Source organism: Orcinus orca, chromosome 20 (genome assembly GCF_937001465.1).
Source record: "Orcinus orca chromosome 20, mOrcOrc1.1, whole genome shotgun sequence".
In the NCBI taxonomy this organism is placed as follows: Eukaryota; Metazoa; Chordata; class Mammalia; order Artiodactyla; family Delphinidae; genus Orcinus; species Orcinus orca.
In genome coordinates, this window is record NC_064578.1 from 4,268,048 (window position 1) to 4,275,182 (window position 7,135).

The following is a 7,135-nucleotide window of genomic DNA, read 5'->3' on the forward strand; positions in this document are numbered from 1 at the left end:
GTATCACTTCCTTTTTTTTTAATAAATTTATTTATTTATTTATTTATGGCTGTGTTGGGTCTTCTTTGCTGCGCACGGGCTTTCTCTAGTTGCGGCGAGTGGGGGCTACTCTTCATTGCGGTGCACGGGCTTCTCATTGCGGTGGCTTCTCTTGTGGGGGAGCACGGGCTCTAGAGTGCAGGCTCAGTAGTTGCGGCACACAGGCTTAGTTGCTCCGCGGCATGTGGGATCTTCCTGGACCAAGGCTCGAACCTGTGTCCCCTGCATTGGCAGGAGGATTCTTAATCTCTGCGCCACAAGGGAAGCCCTACTCATTTATTTTATAACAGCTTTATTGAGATATACTTGACATACCATAAAAGCCACACATTTAAAGTTTTCCACCAGGTAGAAGTCAGAGCTTAAAGTCTAATGGGGACCGTTCCGTGTCCCTAGGTGGAAACATTAACTCCTCTGAGAACTTGGACCTCTAGACCCACAGAGCCAAAAGTTGGAGGGATGAGAAGCACACCTCTTACAGGGTCGCTGGGAGTGGTACTGACCAGGACCAAATCTGCTTCTCTGTCCCTTGCTTCCAGGACCAATGTATTCTCCCTTTCGGGGACACATCATACTCTACTGGTAGTTAAGTTGGGGAGTACATTGCATTTGGGGAGATAGTATGCCAAACTCTCAGGGAATCATCTCTAAGCTGGCGCCTTGACTGTGCTTTCAAAAGATCTTTCTGTCATGTTATCATGCTGGAAGCTTCTGGTATAGGTGATAGAACCAGGAATCCCATGGCTCTATGCTCATCTCCTTACCTCCTTTCCTGTAAAATGCGTCTTCTGGTTCAGGGGGATGTTATGTTGGATTCCATGTCAGCAGATCAAGCATTCTGTATGCCATCAGAGAGTGACGCTAGCAGAGATCCTTTGGACAGAAAAAAATACCTGGATTATCATTAATTCCGGTCTAGATGAATTGCTGAGCCTTCCAGGGTAGAAGGGGTCCGATGTAACCAACTGGTCGCCAAGCGGTAGGTGGGTCTCCTTGAGGGATGGTACCATATGTGGGGCTTGACACTGGTCTACGTTAGTGGCAGTGGTAACAGCTAGATGAGCCTTGGTAAATGGAGCCCATGCACAGCCTTCAACCCTGTTGCCATGGCTACTCTGGTCATATGCCTGTTGTGTCAGCACCGGGGTGGCCTCTTCCATGGTGAATGTTCTCTAGTGAACATTGCATGTGATACAAAAACCTACACGCTTGGTTTTAGTCCTCTTTTTCTTCCAGGTCTCTGACCAACCAGTGAAGCTATTTATCACTGGCCGTGAATCTGTATACATTCTTATCTCAGGTTACTTCTCTTTCCCCGTAAAGTGGGTGACCAGCTGCGTCGGCAAAAGTCTGCTCTTGGAAGGAGTTCCCCTTGCTGAATTCTTTCAGAGTCTGGCTCATGTAGTGAGTTCCTTGAGTCTGTTCTTTTATGGGTGCCGTGTTAGTCAGGGTTCTCCAGAGAAACAGAAAGAATGGGATGTGTATGTATATATAGAGAGAGACATTTATTTTAAGGAGTTGGCTCACACAATTACGGAGGCTGGCAAGTCCAAAATCTGCAGGGTTAGCCAGCAGGCTGGAGACCCTGGGAAGAGCCAGGGCTGTAGTTCAAATCTGAAGGCCGTCTGCTGGCAGAATTCCCGCTTTTGCTCTGGGGAGGTTGGTCTCTGTGCTATTAAGGCCTTCACCTGGTTGGATGAGGCCCACCCACGTAACGGAGGGCATTCTGCTCTACTCAAAGTCCACTGATTTAAACGTTAATCTCACCCAAAAAACACTTTCACAGGAACACTGAGAGTCACGTTTGACTAAATATCTGGGCACTGGGGCCCAGCCAAGTTGACACATACTATTAACCATCACAGATGCATTAACCAGATCAAGATTCTAGATACGCAAAATTAGAAGCCAGACCTTAAAACACAGTAACCGCATCAAGCCAATATCTTCCATGGGGAATCCTGAAAAATCAGCTGACCATCTTCTCTGACATCTTTGTGGTATCTTTCCAAGCGGGTGATGGGACAATCGCTGAATCTTTGACTGTCACAATTGATGGGACACAGAAATCTTTTAGCTTCCTATTCCCCAAGAGGTGTTATGATGACATAAAGTCTCTAAAGCTATTAACAGAGGAAAAAGCAGGGAAGGGGCCGGGGGCAAACAAGCTCGGGAAATCCTGGGTTAACTATAGTCAGGTAAGTACCTTTTTTTTTTTTTTTCCGGCTGCGCGGCTTGTGGGATCTTAGTACCCCAACCATGGATCGAACCCACGCCCTCAGCAGTGAAAGTGTGGAGTCCAAACCACTGGATCGCCAGGGAATTCCCAAGGTAGATGTCTTTAATGGGATTGTCAGAGGCTGTAATATACAAATGTGCAGCCTGATGTGAACCTCCAAGAGCGGGACCTCACCTCCACAGTCCCCCACGTACTTCCTGACCAGAGCTCCTTCAGGCAGCTGTTTAGGGGACAAGGGTGATGCAGGTCACACCCTGAGGGACATCTCATCCCACAGTGTAAGGAGCTGAGATTTAAGAGATAAAACGTCTTGTCCAGGTGGCATGTGACAGAGTCAAAGCTAAAACCCACATTCCTGGCACTTCCCCGCTGGTCCAGTGGTTAAGGCTCTGCCTTCCAATGCTGGCGGCATGGGTTCGATCCCTGGTCAGGGAACTAAGATCCCACATGCTGTGGGTGTGGCCAAAATCTTAAAAAAAAAAAAAACCCCACAAAATACCCCACCTTTGTGATGCACAGCCCCGTGCTCCATCCATGTCACAGAGGTGGGATCTAGTCCCCATTCTGAAAGGAGGAGACACCAAGCACAGCCTTCTTCGAGGCTAATTAGTTATAAAGATCAGACTGGAATCCTGGTCTCTTGAATTTCAGCCTGGAACAAAAAAAGAAAACCCACAGCATTGGGGCACTTAGAAGTTCAGAACTGCGTACAGGAGTGATATATTTTTAGCGCCTTTAGGTGACCCCTGAGAAGATGAATCATCACTGCTGTGGCATGCCCGGTGAAATGATTCCATTGGGCCAAGCATGAAGTCCCAGAGCCAGCGGATGCTGGAGACCATTCAAAGGGTTGGGCCACACCCCAGGGCTTCCTGCCTCCTCCCCTCCCCCCCATCAACAGGAAGTCCATAGATGAGGTTCACTTTCCCTGGGATGCAGCAGGTGTGTGGCCCCTGCAGAGGTTTGCTCCAAGACCGAGCCAGCCTTCTCAAGCTCAAGGCTTCAGCTACCCCTGGGCTGGGTTGTATTTAACCAGAGGGAAGCCCCATGGTTCAGGTTTGGCCAGTGCAAACCGGGCACAGCTGTCGGAGATCTGTCCGACTCACAGCTCGGGAAAGCCTTTGGGTGCAGAAAGGAGACAACCCTCTAGAGAGCAGCGATTCTCAACCGAGCATGCGTGAGACTCTCCAGGCGGGCTTGTGAAAAACACACGTCGCTGGGGCCCCCCTGGAGTGGCTGAGTCAGCTGATCTGGGGCGGGGCCTGAGAATATGCATTCCCAAACTCCCTGGGATGCAGGTGCTGCTGTTCCAGGGACCGCTGTTGGAGGACCCCTGCTCTAGGGCGCCTTCTGAAGGATGCCATGAGGTCTGCACACGCAGAATTGCTCCCTGGTGGGCCTGAAATCAACACTACCTCTATGCTTACCATTTTATCCCCAACTTTAGAACCCAATTAGGGAGGTTTCTATCCGGGCGCTCAACCTGTAGCTATCTGGGAGACTAACACAGGAAACTCAGAGAACGGGGTGAATTACCGCTCTTGTATTTTAAACACATTTAATAAGATGTAATTCACATATCATACAATGCAAAGACTTTTCATATAGTCACAGATGTGTGCAACTACAACCATTGTCAATCTTAGGGCATTTTCATCACCACCGAAAGAAACCCATACCCTTTAGCTCCTGCACCCCTATCCTGTCTCATCCCCGCCCCAGCCCTAAGCAAATACTAATCTACTTTCTGTTTCTAAATTTGCCTGTCTGGCCACTGCATATGAACAGAATTCTACAATACGCTGTCCTTTGTGCCTGGCTTCTTCAGCTTAGCATAATGTTTTCAAGGTTCATCCACATCATCACGTCAGCGCTTCGCTCCTGTTCAGGGCCAAGTAATATTCCATCATCTTGCTAGACCACATTTTGTTTATCCATTCACCCACTGTCGGGCTTTAATTTTTGCAGTGAATAGTTGATTGGTTATTTGTTTAAATTCATAGAACTCTACACACACACAGAGTACATTTTACTGCAGGTTATTTTTAGAAAAGGACATAGGCGGCTTCTACCTCTTATCTCTTAGAACAGGGCTGCCTTGAGCCAGCAGGCGGGAACTCCTCAGCCTTCTCTGAGACCACTCTGTGGGAAAGGCCAGGGGTGCAGTTATAGGTCCCAGGTGAAGCCAGCCTTCCCCTTCAAAGCAACCACACGAGTGAGGTTGTAATACCGAGGGACCCCGGCTGGAGCCACGTGGAACAGTAGTATCTCCTAGTTGAGCCCCACACCAATTCCCGGTCGACAATATTGTAAAATATAATTAAGTTGTTTTGAGCACCAGCAACAGGGAGCTGGGACAGCTGGGGTGTGTTCCCACGGGGGTTTATCGGGGAGTCTCTGCTCTCGGCCCCCATCACTGGAGCGGATGGCGGTGATGGCAGAGGCCTCCTGATGGGTTTCCGCTGCTCAGATGCTCTGCGATTTGCCCCCAGCTCTCTCTCGTTCAGCGCCTTTTTTTTTTTTTTGCGGTACGCGGGCCTCTCACTGCTGTGGCCTCTCCCGTTGCAGAGCACAGGCTCCGGATGCGCAGGCTCAGTGGCCATGGCTCACGGGCCCAGGCGCTCCGCGGCATGTGGGATCTTCCAGGACCGGGGCACGAACCCGCGTCCCCTGCATCGGCAGGCGGACTCTCAACCACTGCGCCACCAGGGAAGCCCTTGTTCAGCGCCTTTTGTTCCCCTGACCTGCCATGTGAACTCCCCGTGCAGAGTTTGAAAAAAAAAAGCTTTGCTGAGATATAACTCACACACATAACATCTGCCCATCTAAGGGTACTGTTCGATGGGTTTCAGTGCATTCTGCCGCTATCCCTACCTGACCTGGCTTTGTTGGTCTGTTTCTCCCACTGGGATGTAAGTCCTCGGGGAGGACGTCTTGCTGTCTGTTCACCACCGTATCGCCCCCTCACCCCCCTCGGTGCCTGCCTGGCACAAAGCGGACACCTAGTGACTATGTGGCAGCTTTGTGAGAACACTCAGAGCTGTCAAGCTCCACGGAGGACGTAGGTGGGTCCTTGGGACAATGGCCTTGGCCTCAGCCGACCTGTGGTGTGGACCTCTTCTGTAGGTGGATCTGAAGAGATGCGCTTGGGTCCTCAGTCTCCCCTCCCCCAGCCCCCTGCAGACTTGCCTGTCCTGCACCCACTGCCTCTCTGCTAATTCTGCGTTAGGGACAGCATCTGTGCCCGTGGTTGAGTGAAAGCTAACGGCTTCCCTCGTTAGCCCCTCAGCTCACATATTTGCATCCCAGCATGGCCTTCTGGGGACATAATATCCCACGCAGGGAACTTACATGGTGATCATTTTCAGGTAGTTGAAAGAGCTGGGTCTGAGCTGGCAGACTCGGGTTAAAATCCAGCTCCAGACGTAGCAGGCGCCTCTGGGATCCGACACAGACCCTCTGCCGTCCTCTGATTCCACTACAGGGTGGGCCCCGCTGGCCTCAAGCTGACAGCATCCCCCTCCGTCACACATGGTGCTTCTTTCTGCCCCAAGTCCTTCCAGACACTGAAGAGCGAGCTCGGTGAGCAGAGCAGCCCCAGAGTGGAGGTGGTTAGGGCCTCTGGGAGCTTCCGCCCCCCTTCCCTGGGCAGAGGATGTGTGGGAACACACGGGGTCCTGTGGGATTTTCCAATTCATTGATACCCACCCGCCCCCCCCTTCCCGCCGAGAGATGCCATCTCTGTCGCCCCCGCCACCTCCAACCTGTGTGGCCTTTGTGATGCCCTCAAGCAGCAGGATGGCAGCCACTTGGCCGCTGCCAGTCGCACTTGGCACACGCTCTCTGGGAGACTCTGGCTGCCAGGTAAGAAATGTGGTAGGGCCAGCACCTGGAGGGACCAGAGAGAGAGACCCGTGGGATGGGGCAGGGGCAGGGGGAGCAGAGCAGAGGGACAGGAAGGAGGGGGAGGGGCAGTGAGCCTCCAGGAGCCGCCACCTGGCCGGGACTGTGTGAGACCCAGGTGAGCGCTGCTTACCTGAGCCCAGGCAGCCCTCAGATTTGTCAGCAAAAATAACTGATGCTATGGCTTTAAGCCACGGCGTGGCGGCGTGGCGGCGTGGCGGCGTGGCGGCGGGTGGGGGGGGGGCTCCTACTCAGCCGTAGATAAAGCACCCGATGAGCAGCCTTTCCTCCTTCCTGGTCTCGCTGGGCTTCCTGGGAACATGAGGACCAAGCCCTCACCTAAGGCTCTCTGTCCAAGAAGACCCAAACCAAGACGAGTGCGGACCTGCTGGGGAGGTGAGGTAATTGCACTTGGGTAAGATAATTAGCTCGAGCTCTGGGTGCTTCATCCGGAAAAGGGGAGGAGCAGCGTTTCTAACCTAAGATTCTTCTGGAAATGAGAGAATCCAGGCGAATTTAGCATCTGGTAGCCGGTGTCCCATTTGGGGCAGCTCACAGGCGAATTCGAATCCAGTTTCCAGGTGCGATATGCATGGCAGGTACTTCCCACCATCCTCCCAAAGCTGAATTGCCAAACGCTTCGGGAAGAAACGCCCGAGGCCGTGACTGGGCTCGTCTGCTTGCCGGTGGCCGTGCAGGGGAGCCGTCTTCCCCTTCCTGGGCCCCAAGGGCAGTCAAGGGACTCTGTTCTTATAGAAATGTTATTGTATCTTTCTGATAAACATAACCCATTCCTTGTCTGTTTTTCTTTTCCTATCAAATTACCCCAACTGACACAAATTGGAGCAAATAGTTTCAGTTCCGGTCACAGGACTTGGGGCTGCAGTCAAGGATCTGAATGAAATTCCTGGTAAAATACAGTCATTAGAAGCATAGTGAGAGCAGAATCAAAAC

The 7,135-nt window shown here is 51.8% G+C and overlaps 1 long non-coding RNA gene across 1 annotated transcript; it reads right to left on the minus strand.

The window, feature by feature from the left end:
- Window positions 1-294: 294 nt before the first annotated feature.
- LOC117196708 (uncharacterized) lies at window positions 295-6,413 on the minus strand. The gene is made up of 3 exons (XR_007474542.1): window positions 6,315-6,413; window positions 5,630-6,167; window positions 295-2,930 (listed from the first exon to the last, which is right to left on the minus strand). It is a non-coding gene; the product is annotated as an uncharacterized LOC117196708 (long non-coding RNA).
- Between the last annotated feature and the right edge of the window lie 722 nt (window positions 6,414-7,135).